This window comes from Pseudophryne corroboree, chromosome 5, assembly GCF_028390025.1.
Source record: "Pseudophryne corroboree isolate aPseCor3 chromosome 5, aPseCor3.hap2, whole genome shotgun sequence".
Taxonomy (NCBI): domain Eukaryota; kingdom Metazoa; phylum Chordata; class Amphibia; order Anura; family Myobatrachidae; genus Pseudophryne; species Pseudophryne corroboree.
Window position 1 is genome coordinate 394,109,299 of NC_086448.1, and position 25,552 is coordinate 394,134,850.

General features: G+C 34.7%; 9 non-coding genes across 9 annotated transcripts; all 9 read left to right on the forward strand.

The window, feature by feature from the left end:
- The first annotated feature begins 383 nt into the window (after positions 1-383).
- Positions 384-457, forward strand: TRNAS-ACU (transfer RNA serine (anticodon ACU)). Its single transcript has one exon. It is a non-coding gene; the product is annotated as a tRNA-Ser (tRNA).
- Positions 458-2,721: 2,264 nt separating this feature from the next.
- On the forward strand, positions 2,722-2,795 carry TRNAS-ACU (transfer RNA serine (anticodon ACU)). The gene has a single exon. It is a non-coding gene; the product is annotated as a tRNA-Ser (tRNA).
- Positions 2,796-5,059: 2,264 nt separating this feature from the next.
- TRNAS-ACU (transfer RNA serine (anticodon ACU)) lies at positions 5,060-5,133 on the forward strand. Its single transcript has one exon. It is a non-coding gene; the product is annotated as a tRNA-Ser (tRNA).
- A 1,096-nt stretch (positions 5,134-6,229) lies between these two features.
- TRNAS-ACU (transfer RNA serine (anticodon ACU)) lies at positions 6,230-6,303 on the forward strand. Its single transcript has one exon. It is a non-coding gene; the product is annotated as a tRNA-Ser (tRNA).
- A 2,264-nt stretch (positions 6,304-8,567) lies between these two features.
- Positions 8,568-8,641, forward strand: TRNAS-ACU (transfer RNA serine (anticodon ACU)). The gene has a single exon. It is a non-coding gene; the product is annotated as a tRNA-Ser (tRNA).
- A 4,598-nt stretch (positions 8,642-13,239) lies between these two features.
- On the forward strand, positions 13,240-13,313 carry TRNAS-ACU (transfer RNA serine (anticodon ACU)). Its single transcript has one exon. It is a non-coding gene; the product is annotated as a tRNA-Ser (tRNA).
- Positions 13,314-20,246: 6,933 nt separating this feature from the next.
- Positions 20,247-20,320, forward strand: TRNAS-ACU (transfer RNA serine (anticodon ACU)). The gene has a single exon. It is a non-coding gene; the product is annotated as a tRNA-Ser (tRNA).
- Positions 20,321-22,584: 2,264 nt separating this feature from the next.
- TRNAS-ACU (transfer RNA serine (anticodon ACU)) lies at positions 22,585-22,658 on the forward strand. Its single transcript has one exon. It is a non-coding gene; the product is annotated as a tRNA-Ser (tRNA).
- Positions 22,659-23,754: 1,096 nt separating this feature from the next.
- On the forward strand, positions 23,755-23,828 carry TRNAS-ACU (transfer RNA serine (anticodon ACU)). The gene has a single exon. It is a non-coding gene; the product is annotated as a tRNA-Ser (tRNA).
- Positions 23,829-25,552: the final 1,724 nt, after the last annotated feature.

Consider the following 25,552-nt stretch of genomic DNA (forward strand, 5'->3'; position numbering starts at 1 on the left):
TACTGTCAATATACTATTAAAACAAATTAAAATGGTAAAAGTTATTGTACTTTAAGTAAAAATAAAAGAGACAAAATATCAATCCCAGTTTTGGATTACTTTAATTAACAAAAAAAAATGCATATAGCAGAGGATAGTTTCAATCTGCCTACCTCTGGGTTATGGGCCCAGCATGCTTCCATTGCAGTACTCTGCTGCACATGTAAGTGCAAGAGATCCTGAAGCACTCACTCATCATGGGAAAGTACCAAGGTGTTTCTTCGTTGGTTGATCTAAGAAACATCTTACAAAAACTCTCCAGATTATTGACTTTTTAAAGTTTTTCTAGGAAACGTTCTAGATGAATGCTTATTAGCCTTTGTCAGTATGCACTTTTGCAAAGTGTCTCTGTGGCGCAATCAGTTAGTGTGTTTGGCTACTAACCAAAAGGTTGGTGGTTCAATCCCACCCAGGGACGTAATTGACCTTGTGATCAGGTTTTGGTGATCTTTAAGTAGACAAGTCAAAATTTCAACCTCTCTCTTATGATGTAGGTTACCTGGCCTTCTCTGATGTAATCAGAGTTAGATTTGATTAAGTGATTTTATAAAAAACAGCTAGGAAGCACAATTTAGCAGTGGGTTGCAGAGAAAAAAAATATGCTGGCAGAAAAATCCAATTGAGTGATTAAACAGCTCTTCATTTTCTGGCTTTATTTTTATGCTAACAAATTTGTTCTCTGAAAAGTGTCCACAAAGCCAAGTCTCTGATTAACGCCTTTGTAGGGATGGTTTTTCACCTATTACTAAATTAAACTTGCTTCATTGGAAAGGCAGCAAGATGCATCCTCATTTCAATGTCTACTGAAATAATACGGGTTGACACCAGGAAACATTAACGCCAATGCATCCTTGCTGCTTTCTCATGTAGAAGTCTGTTTAATGTGAAAACAATGTGATATCTAATTAGCACACAGGTAAGGAATTAAGAAAATCTTTATTTAAGGGTGAAGATGTTTCTCACAAAATCGTTGCCCCAATGCATCATTGAAATTCAAGCTGGAAAGATGATTTTTATATATCACTTGTACATTTTGTATTGCTCTTCTGGTGACAATGTAGTTAGTTTTTTTTCAATTACCATTTTAATAATAGGGTAAAGAAAATTAAGTGGATTTTTGAAAGAAAACAATACTGTCAATATACTATTAAAACAAATTAAAATGGTAAAAGTTATTGTACTTTAAGTAAAAATAAAAGAGCAAAAATATCAATCCCAGTTTTGGATTACTTTAATTAACAAAAAAAATGCATATAGCAAAGGATAGTTTCAATCTGCCTACCTCTGGGTTATGGGCCCAGCATGCTTCCATTGCAGTACTCTGCTGCACATGTAAGTGCAAGAGATCCTGAAGCACTCACTCATCATGGGAAAGTACCAATGTGTTTCTTCGTTGGTTGATGGAAGAAACATCTTACAAAAACTCTCCAGATTATTGACTTTTTAAAGTTTTTCTAGGAAACGTTCTAGATGAATGCTTATTAGCCTTTGTCAGTATGTACTTTTTGCAAAGTGTCTCTGTGGCGCAATTGGTTTGTGTGTACGGCTATTAACCAAAAGGTTGGTGGTTAAATCCTACCCAGGGACGTAATTGACCTTGTGATCAGATTTTGGTGATATTTAAGTAGACAAGTCAAAATTTCAAACCCCCTCTTATGGTGTAGGGTACCTAGCCTTCTCTGATGTAATCAGAGTTAGATTTGATTCAGTGATTTTATAAAAACAGCTAGGAAGCACAATTTAGTAGTGGGTTGCAGAGAAAAAGAAATATGCTGGCAAAAAAATCCAATTGAGTGATTAAACAGCTCTTCATTTCTGGCTTTATTTTTATGCTAACAAATTTGTTCTCTGAAAAGTGTCCACAAAGCCAAGTCTCTGATTAACACCTTTGTAGGGATGGTTTTTCACATATTACTAAATTAAACTTGCTTCATTGGAAAGGCAGCAAGATGCATCCTCATTTCAATGTCTACTGAAATAATACAAGTTGACACCAGGAAACATTAACGCCACTGCATCCTTGCTGCTTTCTCATGTGGAAGTCTGTTTAATGTGAAAACAAGGTGATATCTAATTAGCACACAAGTAAGGAATTAAGAAAATCTTTATTTAAGGGTGAAGATGTTTCTCACAAAATCGTTGCCCCAATGCATCATTAAAATTCAAGCTGGAAAGATGATTTTAATATATCACTTGTACATTTTGTATTGCTCTTCTGGTGACAATGTAGTTTGTTTTTGTCAATTACCATTTTAATAATAGGGTAAAGAAAATTAAGTGGATTTTTGAAAGAAAACAATACTGTCAATATACTATTAAAACAAATTAAAATGGTAAAAGTTATTGTACTTTAAGTAAAAATAAAAGAGACAAAATATCAATCCCAGTTTTGGATTACTTTAATTAACAAAAAAAAATGCATATAGCAGAGGATAGTTTCAATCTGCCTACCTCTGGGTTATGGGCCCAGCATGCTTCCATTGCAGTACTCTGCTGCACATGTAAGTGCAAGAGATCCTGAAGCACTCACTCATCATTGGAAAGTACCAAGGTGTTTCTTCGTTGGTTGATCTAAGAAACATCTTACAAAAACTCTCCAGATTATTGACTTTTTAAAGTTTTTCTAGGAAACGTTCTAGATGAATGCTTATTAGCCTTTGTCAGTATGCACTTTTGCAAAGTGTCTCTGTGGCGCAATCAGTTAGTGTGTTTGGCTACTAACCAAAAGGTTGGTGGTTCAATCCCACCCAGGGACGTAATTGACCTTGTGATCAGGTTTTGGTGATCTTTAAGTAGACAAGTCAAAATTTCAACCTCTCTCTTATGATGTAGGTTACCTGGCCTTCTCTGATGTAATCAGAGTTAGATTTGATTAAGTGATTTTATAAAAAACAGCTAGGAAGCACAATTTAGCAGTGGGTTGCAGAGAAAAAAAATATGCTGGCAGAAAAATCCAATTGAGTGATTAAACAGCTCTTCATTTTCTGGCTTTATTTTTATGCTAACAAATTTGTTCTCTGAAAAGTGTCCACAAAGCCAAGTCTCTGATTAACGCCTTTGTAGGGATGGTTTTTCACCTATTACTAAATTAAACTTGCTTCATTGGAAAGGCAGCAAGATGCATCCTCATTTCAATGTCTACTGAAATAATACGGGTTGACACCAGGAAACATTAACGCCAATGCATCCTTGCTGCTTTCTCATGTAGAAGTCTGTTTAATGTGAAAACAATGTGATATCTAATTAGCACACAGGTAAGGAATTAAGAAAATCTTTATTTAAGGGTGAAGATGTTTCTCACAAAATCGTTGCCCCAATGCATCATTGAAATTCAAGCTGGAAAGATGATTTTTATATATCACTTGTACATTTTGTATTGCTCTTCTGGTGACAATGTAGTTAGTTTTTTTTCAATTACCATTTTAATAATAGGGTAAAGAAAATTAAGTGGATTTTTGAAAGAAAACAATACTGTCAATATACTATTAAAACAAATTAAAATGGTAAAAGTTATTGTACTTTAAGTAAAAATAAAAGAGCAAAAATATCAATCCCAGTTTTGGATTACTTTAATTAACAAAAAAAATGCATATAGCAAAGGATAGTTTCAATCTGCCTACCTCTGGGTTATGGGCCCAGCATGCTTCCATTGCAGTACTCTGCTGCACATGTAAGTGCAAGAGATCCTGAAGCACTCACTCATCATGGGAAAGTACCAATGTGTTTCTTCGTTGGTTGATGGAAGAAACATCTTACAAAAACTCTCCAGATTATTGACTTTTTAAAGTTTTTCTAGGAAACGTTCTAGATGAATGCTTATTAGCCTTTGTCAGTATGTACTTTTTGCAAAGTGTCTCTGTGGCGCAATTGGTTTGTGTGTACGGCTATTAACCAAAAGGTTGGTGGTTAAATCCTACCCAGGGACGTAATTGACCTTGTGATCAGATTTTGGTGATATTTAAGTAGACAAGTCAAAATTTCAAACCCCCTCTTATGGTGTAGGGTACCTAGCCTTCTCTGATGTAATCAGAGTTAGATTTGATTCAGTGATTTTATAAAAACAGCTAGGAAGCACAATTTAGTAGTGGGTTGCAGAGAAAAAGAAATATGCTGGCAAAAAAATCCAATTGAGTGATTAAACAGCTCTTCATTTCTGGCTTTATTTTTATGCTAACAAATTTGTTCTCTGAAAAGTGTCCACAAAGCCAAGTCTCTGATTAACACCTTTGTAGGGATGGTTTTTCACATATTACTAAATTAAACTTGCTTCATTGGAAAGGCAGCAAGATGCATCCTCATTTCAATGTCTACTGAAATAATACAAGTTGACACCAGGAAACATTAACGCCACTGCATCCTTGCTGCTTTCTCATGTGGAAGTCTGTTTAATGTGAAAACAAGGTGATATCTAATTAGCACACAAGTAAGGAATTAAGAAAATCTTTATTTAAGGGTGAAGATGTTTCTCACAAAATCGTTGCCCCAATGCATCATTAAAATTCAAGCTGGAAAGATGATTTTAATATATCACTTGTACATTTTGTATTGCTCTTCTGGTGACAATGTAGTTTGTTTTTGTCAATTACCATTTTAATAATAGGGTAAAGAAAATTAAGTGGATTTTTGAAAGAAAACAATACTGTCAATATACTATTAAAACAAATTAAAATGGTAAAAGTTATTGTACTTTAAGTAAAAATAAAAGAGACAAAATATCAATCCCAGTTTTGGATTACTTTAATTAACAAAAAAAAATGCATATAGCAGAGGATAGTTTCAATCTGCCTACCTCTGGGTTATGGGCCCAGCATGCTTCCATTGCAGTACTCTGCTGCACATGTAAGTGCAAGAGATCCTGAAGCACTCACTCATCATTGGAAAGTACCAAGGTGTTTCTTCGTTGGTTGATCTAAGAAACATCTTACAAAAACTCTCCAGATTATTGACTTTTTAAAGTTTTTCTAGGAAATGTTCTAGATGAATGCTTATTAGCCTTTGTCAGTATGCACTTTTGCAAAGTGTCTCTGTGGCGCAATCAGTTAGTGTGTTTGGCTACTAACCAAAAGGTTGGTGGTTCAATCCCACCCAGGGACGTAATTGACCTTGTGATCAGGTTTTGGTGATCTTTAAGTAGACAAGTCAAAATTTCAACCTCTCTCTTATGATGTAGGTTACCTGGCCTTCTCTGATGTAATCAGAGTTAGATTTGATTAAGTGATTTTATAAAAAACAGCTAGGAAGCACAATTTAGCAGTGGGTTGCAGAGAAAAAAAAATATGCTGGCAGAAAAATCCAATTGAGTGATTAAACAGCTCTTCATTTTCTGGCTTTATTTTTATGCTAACAAATTTGTTCTCTGAAAAGTGTCCACAAAGCCAAGTCTCTGATTAACACCTTTGTAGGGATGGTTTTTCACCTATTACTAAATTAAACTTGCTTCATTGGAAAGGCAGCAAGATGCATCCTCATTTCAATGTCTACTGAAATAATACGGGTTGACACCAGGAAACATTAACGCCAATGCATCCTTGCTGCTTTCTCATGTGGAAGTCTGTTTAATGTGAAAACAAGGTGATATCTAATTAGCACACAGGTAAGGAATTAAGAAAATCTTTATTTAAGGGTGAAGATGTTTCTCACAAAATCGTTGCCCCAATGCATCATTGAAATTCAAGCTGGAAAGATGATTTTTATATATCACTTGTACATTTTGTATTGCTCTTCTGGTGACAATGTAGTTAGTTTTTGTCAATTACCATTTTAATAATAGGGTAAAGAAAATTAAGTGGATTTTTGAAAGAAAACAATACTGTCAATATACTATTAAAACAAATTAAAATGGTAAAAGTTATTGTACTTTAAGTAAAAATAAAAGAGACAAAATATCAATCCCAGTTTTGGATTACTTTAATTAACAAAAAAAAATGCATATAGCAGAGGATAGTTTCAATCTGCCTACCTCTGGGTTATGGGCCCAGCATGCTTCCATTGCAGTACTCTGCTGCACATGTAAGTGCAAGAGATCCTGAAGCACTCACTCATCATGGGAAAGTACCAAGGTGTTTCTTCGTTGGTTGATCTAAGAAACATCTTACAAAAACTCTCCAGATTATTGACTTTTTAAAGTTTTTCTAGGAAACGTTCTAGATGAATGCTTATTAGCCTTTGTCAGTATGCACTTTTGCAAAGTGTCTCTGTGGCGCAATCAGTTAGTGTGTTTGGCTACTAACCAAAAGGTTGGTGGTTCAATCCCACCCAGGGACGTAATTGACCTTGCGATCAGGTTTTGGTGATCTTTAAGTAGACAAGTCAAAATTTCAACCTCTCTCTTATGATGTAGGTTACCTGGCCTTCTCTGATGTAATCAGAGTTAGATTTGATTAAGTGATTTTATAAAAAACAGCTAGGAAGCACAATTTAGCAGTGGGTTGCAGAGAAAAAAAATATGCTGGCAGAAAAATCCAATTGAGTGATTAAACAGCTCTTCATTTTCTGGCTTTATTTTTATGCTAACAAATTTGTTCTCTGAAAAGTGTCCACAAAGCCAAGTCTCTGATTAACGCCTTTGTAGGGATGGTTTTTCACCTATTACTAAATTAAACTTGCTTCATTGGAAAGGCAGCAAGATGCATCCTCATTTCAATGTCTACTGAAATAATACGGGTTGACACCAGGAAACATTAACGCCAATGCATCCTTGCTGCTTTCTCATGTAGAAGTCTGTTTAATGTGAAAACAATGTGATATCTAATTAGCACACAGGTAAGGAATTAAGAAAATCTTTATTTAAGGGTGAAGATGTTTCTCACAAAATCGTTGCCCCAATGCATCATTGAAATTCAAGCTGGAAAGATGATTTTTATATATCACTTGTACATTTTGTATTGCTCTTCTGGTGACAATGTAGTTAGTTTTTTTTCAATTACCATTTTAATAATAGGGTAAAGAAAATTAAGTGGATTTTTGAAAGAAAACAATACTGTCAATATACTATTAAAACAAATTAAAATGGTAAAAGTTATTGTACTTTAAGTAAAAATAAAAGAGCAAAAATATCAATCCCAGTTTTGGATTACTTTAATTAACAAAAAAAATGCATATAGCAAAGGATAGTTTCAATCTGCCTACCTCTGGGTTATGGGCCCAGCATGCTTCCATTGCAGTACTCTGCTGCACATGTAAGTGCAAGAGATCCTGAAGCACTCACTCATCATGGGAAAGTACCAATGTGTTTCTTCGTTGGTTGATGGAAGAAACATCTTACAAAAACTCTCCAGATTATTGACTTTTTAAAGTTTTTCTAGGAAACGTTCTAGATGAATGCTTATTAGCCTTTGTCAGTATGTACTTTTTGCAAAGTGTCTCTGTGGCGCAATTGGTTTGTGTGTACGGCTATTAACCAAAAGGTTGGTGGTTAAATCCTACCCAGGGACGTAATTGACCTTGTGATCAGATTTTGGTGATATTTAAGTAGACAAGTCAAAATTTCAAACCCCCTCTTATGGTGTAGGGTACCTAGCCTTCTCTGATGTAATCAGAGTTAGATTTGATTCAGTGATTTTATAAAAACAGCTAGGAAGCACAATTTAGTAGTGGGTTGCAGAGAAAAAGAAATATGCTGGCAAAAAAATCCAATTGAGTGATTAAACAGCTCTTCATTTCTGGCTTTATTTTTATGCTAACAAATTTGTTCTCTGAAAAGTGTCCACAAAGCCAAGTCTCTGATTAACACCTTTGTAGGGATGGTTTTTCACATATTACTAAATTAAACTTGCTTCATTGGAAAGGCAGCAAGATGCATCCTCATTTCAATGTCTACTGAAATAATACAAGTTGACACCAGGAAACATTAACGCCACTGCATCCTTGCTGCTTTCTCATGTGGAAGTCTGTTTAATGTGAAAACAAGGTGATATCTAATTAGCACACAAGTAAGGAATTAAGAAAATCTTTATTTAAGGGTGAAGATGTTTCTCACAAAATCGTTGCCCCAATGCATCATTAAAATTCAAGCTGGAAAGATGATTTTAATATATCACTTGTACATTTTGTATTGCTCTTCTGGTGACAATGTAGTTTGTTTTTGTCAATTACCATTTTAATAATAGGGTAAAGAAAATTAAGTGGATTTTTGAAAGAAAACAATACTGTCAATATACTATTAAAACAAATTAAAATGGTAAAAGTTATTGTACTTTAAGTAAAAATAAAAGAGACAAAATATCAATCCCAGTTTTGGATTACTTTAATTAACAAAAAAAAATGCATATAGCAGAGGATAGTTTCAATCTGCCTACCTCTGGGTTATGGGCCCAGCATGCTTCCATTGCAGTACTCTGCTGCACATGTAAGTGCAAGAAATCCTGAAGCACTCACTCATCATTGGAAAGTACCAAGGTGTTTCTTCGTTGGTTGATCTAAGAAACATCTTACAAAAACTCTCCAGATTATTGACTTTTTAAAGTTTTTCTAGGAAACGTTCTAGATGAATGCTTATTAGCCTTTGTCAGTATGCACTTTTGCAAAGTGTCTCTGTGGCGCAATCAGTTAGTGTGTTTGGCTACTAACCAAAAGGTTGGTGGTTCAATCCCACCCAGGGACGTAATTGACCTTGTGATCAGGTTTTGGTGATCTTTAAGTAGACAAGTCAAAATTTCAACCTCTCTCTTATGATGTAGGTTACCTGGCCTTCTCTGATGTAATCAGAGTTAGATTTGATTAAGTGATTTTATAAAAAAACAGCTAGGAAGCACAATTTAGCAGTGGGTTGCAGAGAAAAAAAAATATGCTGGCAGAAAAATCCAATTGAGTGATTAAACAGCTCTTCATTTTCTGGCTTTATTTTTATGCTAACAAATTTGTTCTCTGAAAAGTGTCCACAAAGCCAAGTCTCTGATTAACACCTTTGTAGGGATGGTTTTTCACCTATTACTAAATTAAACTTGCTTCATTGGAAAGGCAGCAAGATGCATCCTCATTTCAATGTCTACTGAAATAATACGGGTTGACACCAGGAAACATTAACGCCAATGCATCCTTGCTGCTTTCTCATGTGGAAGTCTGTTTAATGTGAAAACAAGGTGATATCTAATTAGCACACAGGTAAGGAATTAAGAAAATCTTTATTTAAGGGTGAAGATGTTTCTCACAAAATCGTTGCCCCAATGCATCATTGAAATTCAAGCTGGAAAGATGATTTTTATATATCACTTGTACATTTTGTATTGCTCTTCTGGTGACAATGTAGTTAGTTTTTGTCAATTACCATTTTAATAATAGGGTAAAGAAAATTAAGTGGATTTTTGAAAGAAAACAATACTGTCAATATACTATTAAAACAAATTAAAATGGTAAAAGTTATTGTACTTTAAGTAAAAATAAAAGAGCAAAAATATCAATCCCAGTTTTGGATTACTTTAATTAACAAAAAAAATGCATATAGCAAAGGATAGTTTCAATCTGCCTACCTCTGGGTTATGGGCCCAGCATGCTTCCATTGCAGTACTCTGCTGCACATGTAAGTGCAAGAGATCCTGAAGCACTCACTCATCATGGGAAAGTACCAATGTGTTTCTTCGTTGGTTGATGGAAGAAACATCTTACAAAAACTCTCTAGATTATTGACTTTTTAAAGTTTTTCTAGGAAACGTTTTAGATGAATGCTTATTAGCCTTTGTCAGTATGGTCTTTTGCAAAGTGTCTCTGTGGCGCAATCAGTTAGTATGTACAGCTATTAATCATAAGGTTGGTGGTTCAATCCCACCCAGGGACCTAATTGACCTTGTTATCAGATTTTGGTGATCTTTAAGTAGACAAGTCAAAATATCAAACCCCCTGTTATGGTGTAGGGTACCTGGCCTTCTCTGATGTAATCAGAGTTAGATTTGATTCAGTGATTTTATAAAAACAGCTAGGAAGCACAATTTAGCAGTGGGTTGCAGAGAAAAAAAATATGCTGGCAGAAAAATCCAATTGAGTGATTAAACAGCTCTTCATTTTCTGGCTTTATTTTTATGCTAACAAATTTGTTCTCTGAAAAGTGTCCACAAAGCCAAGTCTCTGATTAACACCTTTGTAAGGATGGTTTTTCACCTATTACTAAATTAAACTTGCTTCATTGGAAAGGCAGCAAGATGCATCCTCATTTCAATGTCTACTAAAATAATACAAGTTGACACCAGGAAACATTAACGCCACTGCATCCTTGCTGCTTTCTCATGTGGAAGTCTGTTTAATATGAAAACAAGGTGATATCTAATTAGCACACAGGTAAGGAATTAAGAAAATCTTTATTTAAGGGTGAAGATGTTTCTCACAAAATCGTTGCCCCAATGCATCATTGAAATTCAAGCTGGAAATATGATTTTAATATATCACTTGTACATTTTGTATTGCTCTTCTGGTGACAATGTAGTTTGTTTTTGTCAATTACCATTTTAATAATAGGGTAAAGAAAATGAAGTGGATTTTTGAAAGAAAACAATACTGTCAATATACTATTAAAACAAATTAAAATGGTAAAAGTTATTGTACTTTAAGTAAAAATAAAAGAGGCAAAATATCAATCCCAGTTTTGGATTACTTTAATTAACAAAAAAAATGCATATAGCAGAGAATAGTTTCAATCTGCCTACCTCTGGGTTATGGGCCCAGCATGCTTCCATTGCAGTACTCTGCTGCACATGTAAGTGCAAGAGATCCTGAAGCACTCACTCATCAAGGGAAAGTACCAATGTGTTTCTTCGTTGGTTGATGGAAGAAACATCTTACAAAAACTCTCCAGATTATTGACTTTTTAAAGTTTTTCTAGGAAACGTTTTAGATGAATGCATATTAGCCTTTGTCAGTATGGACTTTTGCAAAGTGTCTCTGTGGCGCAATCCGTTAGTATGTACGGCTATTAACCATAAGGTTGGTGGTTCAATCCCACCCAGGGACCTAATTGACCTTGTTATCAGATTTTGGTGATCTTTAAGTAGACAAGTCAAAATTTCAAACCCCCTGTTATGGTGTAGGGTACCTGGCCTTCTCTGATGTAATCAGAGTTAGATTTGATTCAGTGATTTTATAAAAACAGCTAGGAAGCACAATTTAGCAGTGGGTTGCAGAGAAAAAAAATATGCTGGCAGAAAAATCCAATTGAGTGATTAAACAGCTCTTCATTTTCTGGCTTTATTTTTATGCTAACAAATTTGTTCTCTGAAAAGTGTCCACAAAGCCAAGTCTCTGATTAACACCTTTGTAAGGATGGTTTTTCACCTATTACTAAATTAAACTTGCTTCATTGGAAAGGCAGCAAGATGCATCCTCATTTCAATGTCTACTGAAATAATACAAGTTGACACCAGGAAACATTAACGCCACTGCATCCTTGCTGCTTTCTCATGTGGAAGTCTGTTTAATGTGAAAACAAGGTGATATCTAATTAGCACACAGGTAAGGAATTAAGAAAATCTTTATTTAAGGGTGAAGATGTTTCTCACAAAATCGTTGCCCCAATGCATCATTGAAATTCAAGCTGGAAATATAATTTTAATATATCACTTGTACATTTTGTATTGCTCTTCTGGTGACAATGTAGTTTGTTTTTGTCAATTACCATTTTAATAATAGGGTAAAGAAAATGAAGTGGATTTTTGAAAGAAAACAATACTGTCAATATACTATTAAAACAAATTAAAATGGTAAAAGTTATTGTACTTTAAGTAAAAATAAAAGAGACAAAATATCAATCCCAGTTTTGGATTACTTTAATTAACAAAAAAAAATGCATATAGCAGAGGATAGTTTCAATCTGCCTACCTCTGGGTTATGGGCCCAGCATGCTTCCATTGCAGTACTCTGCTGCACATGTAAGTGCAAGAGATCCTGAAGCACTCACTCATCATGGGAAAGTACCAATGTGTTTCTTCGTTGGTTGATGGAAGAAACATCTTACAAAAACTCTCTAGATTATTGACTTTTTAAAGTTTTTCTAGGAAACGTTTTAGATGAATGCTTATTAGCCTTTGTCAGTATGGTCTTTTGCAAAGTGTCTCTGTGGCGCAATCAGTTAGTATGTACGGCTATTAACCATAAGGTTGGTGGTTCAATCCCACCCAGGGACCTAATTGACCTTGTTATCAGATTTTGGTGATCTTTAAGTAGACAAGTCAAAATTTCAAACCCCCTGTTATGGTGTAGGGTACCTGGCCTTCTCTGATGTAATCAGAGTTAGATTTGATTCAGTGATTTTATAAAAACAGCTAGGAAGCACAATTTAGCAGTGGGTTGCAGAGAAAAAAAATATGCTGGCAGAAAAATCCAATTGAGTGATTAAACAGCTCTTCATTTTCTGGCTTTATTTTTATGCTAACAAATTTGTTCTCTGAAAAGTGTCCACAAAGCCAAGTCTCTGATTAACACCTTTGTAAGGATGGTTTTTCACCTATTACTAAATTAAACTTGCTTCATTGGAAAGGCAGCAAGATGTATCCTCATTTCAATGTCTACTGAAATAATACAGGTTGACACCAGGAAACATTAACGCCACTGCATCCTTGCTGCTTTCTCATGTGGAAGTCTGTTTAATGTGAAAACAAGGTGATATCTAATTAGCACACAGGTAAGGAATTAAGAAAATCTTTATTTAAGGGTGAAGATGTTTCTCACAAAATTGTTGACCCAATGCATCATTGAAATTCAAGCTGGAAAGATGATTTTAATATATCACTTGTACATTTTGTATTGCTCTTCTGGTGACAATGTAGTTTGTTTTTGTCAATTACCATTTTAATAATAGGGTAAAGAAAATGAAGTGGATTTTTGAAAGAAAACAATACTGTCAATATACTATTAAAACAAATTAAAATGGTAAAAGTTATTGTACTTTAAGTAAAAATAAAAGAGACAAAATATCAATCCCAGTTTTGGATTACTTTAATTAACAAAAAAAAATGCATATAGCAGAGGATAGTTTCAATCTGCCTACCTCTGGGTTATGGGCCCAGCATGCTTCCATTGCAGTACTCTGCTGCACATGTAAGTGCAAGAGATCCTGAAGCACTCACTCATCATGGGAAAGTACCAAGGTGTTTCTTCGTTGGTTGATCTAAGAAACATCTTACAAAAACTCTCCAGATTATTGACTTTTTTAAGTTTTCTAGGAAACGTTCTAGATGAATGCTTATTAGCCTTTGTCAGTATGCACTTTTGCAAAGTGTCTCTGTGGCGCAATCAGTTAGTGTGTTTGGCTACTAATCAAAAGGTTGGTGGTTCAATCCCACCCAGGGACGTAATTGACCTTGTGATCAGGTTTTGGTGATCTTTAAGTAGACAAGTCAAAATTTCAACCTCTCTTATGATGTAGGTTACCTGGCCTTCTCTGATGTAATCAGAGTTAGATTTGATTAAGTGATTTTATAAAAAACAGCTAGGAAGCACAATTTAGCAGTGGGTTGCAGAGAAAAAAAAATATGCTGGCAGAAAAATCCAATTGAGTGATTAAACAGCTCTTCATTTTCTGGCTTTATTTTTATGCTAACAAATTTGTTCTCTGAAAAGTGTCCACAAAGCCAAGTCTCTGATTAACACCTTTGTAGGGATGGTTTTTCACCTATTACTAAATTAAACTTGCTTCATTGGAAAGGCAGCAAGATGCATCCTCATTTCAATGTCTACTGAAATAATACGGGTTGACACCAGGAAACATTAACGCCAATGCATCCTTGCTGCTTTCTCATGTGGAAGTCTGTTTAATGTGAAAACAAGGTGATATCTAATTAGCACACAGGTAAGGAATTAAGAAAATCTTTATTTAAGGGTGAAGATGTTTCTCACAAAATCGTTGCCCCAATGCATCATTGAAATTCAAGCTGGAAAGATGATTTTTATATATCACTTGTACATTTTGTATTGCTCTTCTGGTGACAATGTAGTTTGTTTTTGTCAATTACCATTTTAATAATAGGGTAAAGAAAATTAAGTGGATTTTTGAAAGAAAACAATACTGTCAATATACTATTAAAACAAATTAAAATGGTAAAAGTTATTGTACTTTAAGTAAAAATAAAAGAGCAAAAATATCAATCCCAGTTTTGGATTACTTTAATTAACAAAAAAAATGCATATAGCAAAGGATAGTTTCAATCTGCCTACCTCTGGGTTATGGGCCCAGCATGCTTCCATTGCAGTACTCTGCTGCACATGTAAGTGCAAGAGATCCTGAAGCACTCACTCATCATGGGAAAGTACCAATGTGTTTCTTCGTTGGTTGATGGAAGAAACATCTTACAAAAACTCTCCAGATTATTGACTTTTTAAAGTTTTTCTAGGAAACGTTTTAGATGAATGCTTATTAGCCTTTGTCAGTATGTACTTTTTGCAAAGTGTCTCTGTGGCGCAATTGGTTAGTGTGTACGGCTATTAACCAAAAGGTTGGTGGTTAAATCCTAACCAGGGATGTAATTGACCTTGTGATCAGATTTTGGTGATATTTAAGTAGACAAGTCAAAATTTCAAACCCCCTCTTATGGTGTAGGGTACCTAGCCTTCTCTGATGTAATCAGAGTTAGATTTGATTCAGTGATTTTATAAAAACAGCTAGGAAGCACAATTTAGCAGTGGGTTGCAGAGAAAAAGAAATATGCTGGCAAAAAAATCCAATTGAGTGATTAAACAGCTCTTCATTTCTGGCTTTATTTTTATGCTAACAAATTTGTTCTCTGAAAAGTGTCCACAAAGCCAAGTCTCTGATTAACACCTTTGTAGGGATGGTTTTTCACATATTACTAAATTAAACTTGCTTCATTGGAAAGGCAGCAAGATGCATCCTCATTTCAATGTCTACTGAAATAATACAAGTTGACACCAGGAAACATTAACGCCACTGCATCCTTGCTGCTTTCTCATGTGGAAGTCTGTTTAATGTGAAAACAAGGTGATATCTAATTAGCACACAAGTAAGGAATTAAGAAAATCTTTATTTAAGGGTGAAGATGTTTCTCACAAAATCGTTGCCCCAATGCATCATTAAAATTCAAGCTGGAAAGATGGTTTTAATATATCACTTGTACATTTTGTATTGCTCTTCTGGTGACAATGTAGTTTGTTTTTGTCAATTACCATTTTAATAATAGGGTAAAGAAAATTAAGTGGATTTTTGAAAGAAAACAATACTGTCAATATACTATTAAAACAAATTAAAATGGTAAAAGTTATTGTACTTTAAGTAAAAATAAAAGAGCCAAAATATCAATCCCAGTTTTGGATTACTTTAATTAACAAAAAAAAATGCATATTGCCGAGGATAGTTTCAATCTGCCTACCTCTGGGTTATGGGCCCAGCATGCTTCCCTTGCTGTACTCTGCTGCACATGTAAGTGCAAGAGATCCTGAAGCACTCACTCATCATGGGAAAGTACCAATGTGTTTCTTCGTTGGTTGATGGAAGAAACATCTTACAAAAACTCTCCAGATTATTGACTTTTTAAAGTTTTTCTAGGAAACGTTTTAGATGAATGCTTATTAGCCTTTGTCAGTATATACTTTTGCAAAGTGTCTCTGTGGCGCAATCAGTTAGTGTGTACGGCTACTAACCAAAAGGTTGGTGGTTCAATCACACCCAGGGACGTAATTGACCTTGTGATCAGATTTTTATGATATTTAAGTAGAGAAGTCAAAATTTCAAACCCCCTCTTATGGTGTAGGGTACCTAGCCTTCTCTGATGTAATCAGAGTTAGATTTGATTCAGTGATTTTCTAAAAACAGCTAGGAAGCACAATTTAGCAGTGGGTTGCAGAGAAAAAGAAATATGCTGGCAAAAAAATCCAATTGAGTGATTAAACAGCTCTTCATTTTCTGGCTTTATTTTTATGCTAACAAATTTGTTCTCTGAAAAGTGTCCACAAAGCCAAGTCTCTGATTAACACCTTTGTAGGGATGGTTTTTCACCTATTACTAAATTAAACTTGCTTCATTGGAAAGGCAGCAAGATGCATCCTCATTTCAATGTCTACTGAAATAATACAGGTTGACACCAGGAAACATTAACGCCACTGCATCCTTGCTGCTTTCTCATGTGGAAGTCTGTTTAATGTGAAAACAAGGTGATATCTAATTAGCACACAGGTAAGGAATTAAGAAAATCTTTATTTAAGGGTGAAGATGTTTCTCACAAAATCGTTGCCCCAATGCATCATTGAAATTCAAGCTGGAAAGATGATTTTAATATATCACTTGTACATTTTGTATTGCTCTTCTGGTGACAATGTAGTTTGTTTTTGTCAATTACCATTTTAATAATAGGGTAAAGAAAATGAAGTGGATTTTTGAAAGAAAACAATACTGTCAATATACTATTAAAACAAATTAAAATGGTAAAAGTTATTGTACTTTAAGTAAAAATAAAAGAGACAAAATATCAATCCCAGTTTTGGATTACTTTAATTAACAAAAAAAAATGCATATAGCAGAGGATAGTTTCAATCTGCCTACCTCTGGGTTATGGGCCCAGCATGCTTCCATTGCAGTACTCTGCTGCACATGTAAGTGCAAGAGATCCTGAAGCACTCACTCATCATGGGAAAGTACCAAGGTGTTTCTTCGTTGGTTGATCTAAGAAACATCTTACAAAAACTCTCCAGATTATTGACTTTTTTAAGTTTTCTAGGAAACGTTCTAGATGAATGCTTATTAGCCTTTGTCAGTATGCACTTTTGCAAAGTGTCTCTGTGGCGCAATCAGTTAGTGTTTGGCTACTAATCAAAAGGTTGGTGGTTCAATCCCACCCAGGGACGTAATTGACCTTGTGATCAGGTTTTGGTGATCTTTAAGTAGACAAGTCAAAATTTCAACCTCTCTTATGATGTAGGTTACCTGGCCTTCTCTGATGTAATCAGAGTTAGATTTGATTAAGTGATTTTATAAAAAACAGCTAGGAAGCACAATTTAGCAGTGGGTTGCAGAGAAAAAAAAATATGCTGGCAGAAAAATCCAATTGAGTGATTAAACAGCTCTTCATTTTCTGGCTTTATTTTTATGCTAACAAATTTGTTCTCTGAAAAGTGTCCACAAAGCCAAGTCTCTGATTAACACCTTTGTAGGGATGGTTTTTCACCTATTACTAAATTAAACTTGCTTCATTGGAAAGGCAGCAAGATGCATCCTCATTTCAATGTCTACTGAAATAATACGGGTTGACACCAGGAAACATTAACGCCAATGCATCCTTGCTGCTTTCTCATGTGGAAGTCTGTTTAATGTGAAAACAAGGTGATATCTAATTAGCACACAGGTAAGGAATTAAGAAAATCTTTATTTAAGGGTGAAGATGTTTCTCACAAAATCGTTGCCCCAATGCATCATTGAAATTCAAGCTGGAAAGATGATTTTTATATATCACTTGTACATTTTGTATTGCTCTTCTGGTGACAATGTAGTTTGTTTTTGTCAATTACCATTTTAATAATAGGGTAAAGAAAATTAAGTGGATTTTTGAAAGAAAACAATACTGTCAATATACTATTAAAACAAATTAAAATGGTAAAAGTTATTGTACTTTAAGTAAAAATAAAAGAGCAAAAATATCAATCCCAGTTTTGGATTACTTTAATTAACAAAAAAAATGCATATAGCAAAGGATAGTTTCAATCTGCCTACCTCTGGGTTATGGGCCCAGCATGCTTCCATTGCAGTACTCTGCTGCACATGTAAGTGCAAGAGATCCTGAAGCACTCACTCATCATGGGAAAGTACCAATGTGTTTCTTCGTTGGTTGATGGAAGAAACATCTTACAAAAACTCTCCAGATTATTGACTTTTTAAAGTTTTTCTAGGAAACGTTTTAGATGAATGCTTATTAGCCTTTGTCAGTATGTACTTTTTGCAAAGTGTCTCTGTGGCGCAATTGGTTAGTGTGTACGGCTATTAACCAAAAGGTTGGTGGTTAAATCCTAACCAGGGATGTAATTGACCTTGTGATCAGATTTTGGTGATATTTAAGTAGACAAGTCAAAATTTCAAACCCCCTCTTATGGTGTAGGGTACCTAGCCTTCTCTGATGTAATCAGAGTTAGATTTGATTCAGTGATTTTATAAAAACAGCTAGGAAGCACAATTTAGCAGTGGGTTGCAGAGAAAAAGAAATATGCTGGCAAAAAAATCCAATTGAGTGATTAAACAGCTCTTCATTTCTGGCTTTATTTTTATGCTAACAAATTTGTTCTCTGAAAAGTGTCCACAAAGCCAAGTCTCTGATTAACACCTTTGTAGGGATGGTTTTTCACATATTACTAAATTAAACTTGCTTCATTGGAAAGGCAGCAAGATGCATCCTCATTTCAATGTCTACTGAAATAATACAAGTTGACACCAGGAAACATTAACGCCACTGCATCCTTGCTGCTTTCTCATGTGGAAGTCTGTTTAATGTGAAAACAAGGTGATATCTAATTAGCACACAAGTAAGGAATTAAGAAAATCTTTATTTAAGGGTGAAGATGTTTCTCACAAAATCGTTGCCCCAATGCATCATTAAAATTCAAGCTGGAAAGATGGTTTTAATATATCACTTGTACATTTTGTATTGCTCTTCTGGTGACAATGTAGTTTGTTTTTGTCAATTACCATTTTAATAATAGGGTAAAGAAAATTAAGTGGATTTTTGAAAGAAAACAATACTGTCAATATACTATTAAAACAAATTAAAATGGTAAAAGTTATTGTACTTTAAGTAAAAATAAAAGAGCCAAAATATCAATCCCAGTTTTGGATTACTTTAATTAACAAAAAAAAATGCATATAGCCGAGGATAGTTTCAATCTGCCTACCTCTGGGTTATGGGCCCAGCATGCTTCCCTTGCTGTACTCTGCTGCACATGTAAGTGCAAGAGATCCTGAAGCACTCACTCATCATGGGAAAGTACCAATGTGTTTCTTCGTTGGTTGATGGAAGAAACATCTTACAAAAACTCTCCAGATTATTGACTTTTTAAAGTTTTTCTAGGAAACGTTTTAGATGAATGCTTATTAGCCTTTGTCAGTATATACTTTTGCAAAGTGTCTCTGTGGCGCAATCAGTTAGTGTGTACGGCTACTAACCAAAAGGTTGGTGGTTCAATCACACCCAGGGACGTAATTGACCTTGTGATCAGATTTTTATGATATTTAAGTAGAGAAGTCAAAATTTCAAACCCCCTCTTATGGTGTAGGGTACCTAGCCTTCTCTGATGTAATCAGAGTTAGATTTGATTCAGTGATTTTCTAAAAACAGCTAGGAAGCACAATTTAGCAGTGGGTTGCAGAGAAAAAGAAATATGCTGGCAAAAAAATCCAATTGAGTGATTAAACAGCTCTTCATTTTCTGGCTTTATTTTTATGCTAACAAATTTGTTCTCTGAAAAGTGTCCACAAAGCCAAGTCTCTGATTAACACCTTTGTAGGGATGGTTTTTCACCTATTACTAAATTAAACTTGCTTCATTGGAAAGGCAGCAAGATGCATCCTCATTTCAATGTCTACTGAAATAATACAGGTTGACACCAGGAAACATTAACGCCACTGCATCCTTGCTGCTTTCTCATGTGGAAGTCTGTTTAATGTGAAAACAAGGTGATATCTAATTAGCACACAGGTAAGGAATTAAGAAAATCTTTATTTAAGGGTGAAGATGTTTCTCACAAAATCGTTGCCCCAATGCATCATTGAAATTCAAGCTGGAAAGATGATTTTAATATATCACTTGTACATTTTGTATTGCTCTTCTGGTGACAATGTAGTTTGTTTTTGTCAATTACCATTTTAATAATAGGGTAAAGAAAATGAAGTGGATTTTTGAAAGAAAACAATACTGTCAATATACTATTAAAACAAATTAAAATGGTAAAAGTTATTGTACTTTAAGTAAAAATAAAAGAGACAAAATATCAATCCCAGTTTTGGATTACTTTAATTAACAAAAAAAAATGCATATAGCAGAGGATAGTTTCAATCTGCCTACCTCTGGGTTATGGGCCCAGCATGCTTCCATTGCAGTACTCTGCTGCACATGTAAGTGCAAGAGATCCTGAAGCACTCACTCATCATGGGAAAGTACCAAGGTGTTTCTTCGTTGGTTGATGGAAGAAACATCTTACAAAAACTCTCCAGATTATTGACTTTTTAAAGTTTTTCTAGGAAACGTTCTAGATGAATGCTTATTAGCCTTTGTCAGTATGCACTTTTGCAAAGTGTCTCTGTGGCGCAATCAGTTAGTGTGTTTGGCTACTAACCAAAAGGTTGGTGGTTCAATCCCACCCAGGGACGTAATTGACCTTGTGATCAGGTTTTGGTGATCTTTAAGTAGACAAGTCAAAATTTCAACCTCTCTCTTATGATGTAGGTTACCTGGCCTTCTCTGATGTAATCAGAGTTAGATTTGATTAAGTGATTTTATAAAAAACAGCTAGGAAGCACAATTTAGCAGTGGGTTGCAGAGAAAAAAAATATGCTGGCAGAAAAATCCAATTGAGTGATTAAACAGCTCTTCATTTTCTGGCTTTATTTTTATGCTAACAAATTTGTTCTCTGAAAAGTGTCCACAAAGCCAAGTCTCTGATTAACGCCTTTGTAGGGATGGTTTTTCACCTATTACTAAATTAAACTTGCTTCATTGGAAAGGCAGCAAGATGCATCCTCATTTCAATGTCTACTGAAATAATACGGGTTGACACCAGGAAACATTAACGCCAATGCATCCTTGCTGCTTTCTCATGTAGAAGTCTGTTTAATGTGAAAACAATGTGATATCTAATTAGCACACAGGTAAGGAATTAAGAAAATCTTTATTTAAGGGTGAAGATGTTTCTCACAAAATCGTTGCCCCAATGCATCATTGAAATTCAAGCTGGAAAGATGATTTTTATATATCACTTGTACATTTTGTATTGCTCTTCTGGTGACAATGTAGTTAGTTTTTTTTCAATTACCATTTTAATAATAGGGTAAAGAAAATTAAGTGGATTTTTGAAAGAAAACAATACTGTCAATATACTATTAAAACAAATTAAAATGGTAAAAGTTATTGTACTTTAAGTAAAAATAAAAGAGCAAAAATATCAATCCCAGTTTTGGATTACTTTAATTAACAAAAAAAATGCATATAGCAAAGGATAGTTTCAATCTGCCTACCTCTGGGTTATGGGCCCAGCATGCTTCCATTGCAGTACTCTGCTGCACATGTAAGTGCAAGAGATCCTGAAGCACTCACTCATCATGGGAAAGTACCAATGTGTTTCTTCGTTGGTTGATGGAAGAAACATCTTACAAAAACTCTCCAGATTATTGACTTTTTAAAGTTTTTCTAGGAAACGTTCTAGATGAATGCTTATTAGCCTTTGTCAGTATGTACTTTTTGCAAAGTGTCTCTGTGGCGCAATTGGTTTGTGTGTACGGCTATTAACCAAAAGGTTGGTGGTTAAATCCTACCCAGGGACGTAATTGACCTTGTGATCAGATTTTGGTGATATTTAAGTAGACAAGTCAAAATTTCAAACCCCCTCTTATGGTGTAGGGTACCTAGCCTTCTCTGATGTAATCAGAGTTAGATTTGATTCAGTGATTTTATAAAAACAGCTAGGAAGCACAATTTAGTAGTGGGTTGCAGAGAAAAAGAAATATGCTGGCAAAAAAATCCAATTGAGTGATTAAACAGCTCTTCATTTCTGGCTTTATTTTTATGCTAACAAATTTGTTCTCTGAAAAGTGTCCACAAAGCCAAGTCTCTGATTAACACCTTTGTAGGGATGGTTTTTCACATATTACTAAATTAAACTTGCTTCATTGGAAAGGCAGCAAGATGCATCCTCATTTCAATGTCTACTGAAATAATACAAGTTGACACCAGGAAACATTAACGCCACTGCATCCTTGCTGCTTTCTCATGTGGAAGTCTGTTTAATGTGAAAACAAGGTGATATCTAATTAGCACACAAGTAAGGAATTAAGAAAATCTTTATTTAAGGGTGAAGATGTTTCTCACAAAATCGTTGCCCCAATGCATCATTAAAATTCAAGCTGGAAAGATGATTTTAATATATCACTTGTACATTTTGTATTGCTCTTCTGGTGACAATGTAGTTTGTTTTTGTCAATTACCATTTTAATAATAGGGTAAAGAAAATTAAGTGGATTTTTGAAAGAAAACAATACTGTCAATATACTATTAAAACAAATTAAAATGGTAAAAGTTATTGTACTTTAAGTAAAAATAAAAGAGACAAAATATCAATCCCAGTTTTGGATTACTTTAATTAACAAAAAAAAATGCATATAGCAGAGGATAGTTTCAATCTGCCTACCTCTGGGTTATGGGCCCAGCATGCTTCCATTGCAGTACTCTGCTGCACATGTAAGTGCAAGAGATCCTGAAGCACTCACTCATCATTGGAAAGTACCAAGGTGTTTCTTCGTTGGTTGATCTAAGAAACATCTTACAAAAACTCTCCAGATTATTGACTTTTTAAAGTTTTTCTAGGAAACGTTCTAGATGAATGCTTATTAGCCTTTGTCAGTATGCACTTTTGCAAAGTGTCTCTGTGGCGCAATCAGTTAGTGTGTTTGGCTACTAACCAAAAGGTTGGTGGTTCAATCCCACCCAGGGACGTAATTGACCTTGTGATCAGGTTTTGGTGATCTTTAAGTAGACAAGTCAAAATTTCAACCTCTCTCTTATGATGTAGGTTACCTGGCCTTCTCTGATGTAATCAGAGTTAGATTTGATTAAGTGATTTTATAAAAAACAGCTAGGAAGCACAATTTAGCAGTGGGTTGCAGAGAAAAAAAAATATGCTGGCAGAAAAATCCAATTGAGTGATTAAACAGCTCTTCATTTTCTGGCTTTATTTTTATGCTAACAAATTTGTTCTCTGAAAAGTGTCCACAAAGCCAAGTCTCTGATTAACGCCTTTGTAGGGATGGTTTTTCACCTATTACTAAATTAAACTTGCTTCATTGGAAAGGCAGCAAGATGCATCCTCATTTCAATGTCTACTGAAATAATACGGGTTGACACCAGGAAACATTAACGCCAATGCATCCTTGCTGCTTTCTCATGTGGAAGTCTGTTTAATGTGAAAACAAGGTGATATCTAATTAGCACACAGGTAAGGAATTAAGAAAATCTTTATTTAAGGGTGAAGATGTTTCTCACAAAATCGTTGCCCCAATGCATCATTGAAATTCAAGCTGGAAAGATGATTTTTATATATCACTTGTACATTTTGTATTGCTCTTCTGGTGACAATGTAGTTAGTTTTTGTCAATTACCATTTTAATAATAGGGTAAAGAAAATTAAGTGGATTTTTGAAAGAAAACAATACTGTCAATATACTATTAAAACAAATTAAAATGGTAAAAGTTATTGTACTTTAAGTAAAAATAAAAGAGACAAAATATCAATCCCAGTTTTGGATTACTTTAATTAACAAAAAAAAATGCATATAGCAGAGGATAGTTTCAATCTGCCTACCTCTGGGTTATGGGCCCAGCATGCTTCCATTGCAGTACTCTGCTGCACATGTAAGTGCAAGAGATCCTGAAGCACTCACTCATCATGGGAAAGTACCAAGGTGTTTCTTCGTTGGTTGATCTAAGAAACATCTTACAAAAACTCTCCAGATTATTGACTTTTTAAAGTTTTTCTAGGAAACGTTCTAGATGAATGCTTATTAGCCTTTGTCAGTATGCACTTTTGCAAAGTGTCTCTGTGGCGCAATCAGTTAGTGTGTTTGGCTACTAACCAAAAGGTTGGTGGTTCAATCCCACCCAGGGACGTAATTGACCTTGTGATCAGGTTTTGGTGATCTTTAAGTAGACAAGTCAAAATTTCAACCTCTCTCTTATGATGTAGGTTACCTGGCCTTCTCTGATGTAATCAGAGTTAGATTTGATTAAGTGATTTTATAAAAAACAGCTAGGAAGCACAATTTAGCAGTGGGTTGCAGAGAAAAAAAATATGCTGGCAGAAAAATCCAATTGAGTGATTAAACAGCTCTTCATTTTCTGGCTTTATTTTTATGCTAACAAATTTGTTCTCTGAAAAGTGTCCACAAAGCCAAGTCTCTGATTAACGCCTTTGTAGGGATGGTTTTTCACCTATTACTAAATTAAACTTGCTTCATTGGAAAGGCAGCAAGATGCATCCTCATTTCAATGTCTACTGAAATAATACGGGTTGACACCAGGAAACATTAACGCCAATGCATCCTTGCTGCTTTCTCATGTAGAAGTCTGTTTAATGTGAAAACAATGTGATATCTAATTAGCACACAGGTAAGGAATTAAGAAAATCTTTATTTAAGGGTGAAGATGTTTCTCACAAAATCGTTGCCCCAATGCATCATTGAAATTCAAGCTGGAAAGATGATTTTTATATATCACTTGTACATTTTGTATTGCTCTTCTGGTGACAATGTAGTTAGTTTTTTTTCAATTACCATTTTAATAATAGGGTAAAGAAAATTAAGTGGATTTTTGAAAGAAAACAATACTGTCAATATACTATTAAAACAAATTAAAATGGTAAAAGTTATTGTACTTTAAGTAAAAATAAAAGAGCAAAAATATCAATCCCAGTTTTGGATTACTTTAATTAACAAAAAAAATGCATATAGCAAAGGATAGTTTCAATCTGCCTACCTCTGGGTTATGGGCCCAGCATGCTTCCATTGCAGTACTCTGCTGCACATGTAAGTGCAAGAGATCCTGAAGCACTCACTCATCATGGGAAAGTACCAATGTGTTTCTTCGTTGGTTGATGGAAGAAACATCTTACAAAAACTCTCCAGATTATTGACTTTTTAAAGTTTTTCTAGGAAACGTTCTAGATGAATGCTTATTAGCCTTTGTCAGTATGTACTTTTTGCAAAGTGTCTCTGTGGCGCAATTGGTTTGTGTGTACGGCTATTAACCAAAAGGTTGGTGGTTAAATCCTACCCAGGGACGTAATTGACCTTGTGATCAGATTTTGGTGATATTTAAGTAGACAAGTCAAAATTTCAAACCCCCTCTTATGGTGTAGGGTACCTAGCCTTCTCTGATGTAATCAGAGTTAGATTTGATTCAGTGATTTTATAAAAACAGCTAGGAAGCACAATTTAGTAGTGGGTTGCAGAGAAAAAGAAATATGCTGGCAAAAAAATCCAATTGAGTGATTAAACAGCTCTTCATTTCTGGCTTTATTTTTATGCTAACAAATTTGTTCTCTGAAAAGTGTCCACAAAGCCAAGTCTCTGATTAACACCTTTGTAGGGATGGTTTTTCACATATTACTAAATTAAACTTGCTTCATTGGAAAGGCAGCAAGATGCATCCTCATTTCAATGTCTACTGAAATAATACAAGTTGACACCAGGAAACATTAACGCCACTGCATCCTTGCTGCTTTCTCATGTGGAAGTCTGTTTAATGTGAAAACAAGGTGATATCTAATTAGCACACAAGTAAGGAATTAAGAAAATCTTTATTTAAGGGTGAAGATGTTTCTCACAAAATCGTTG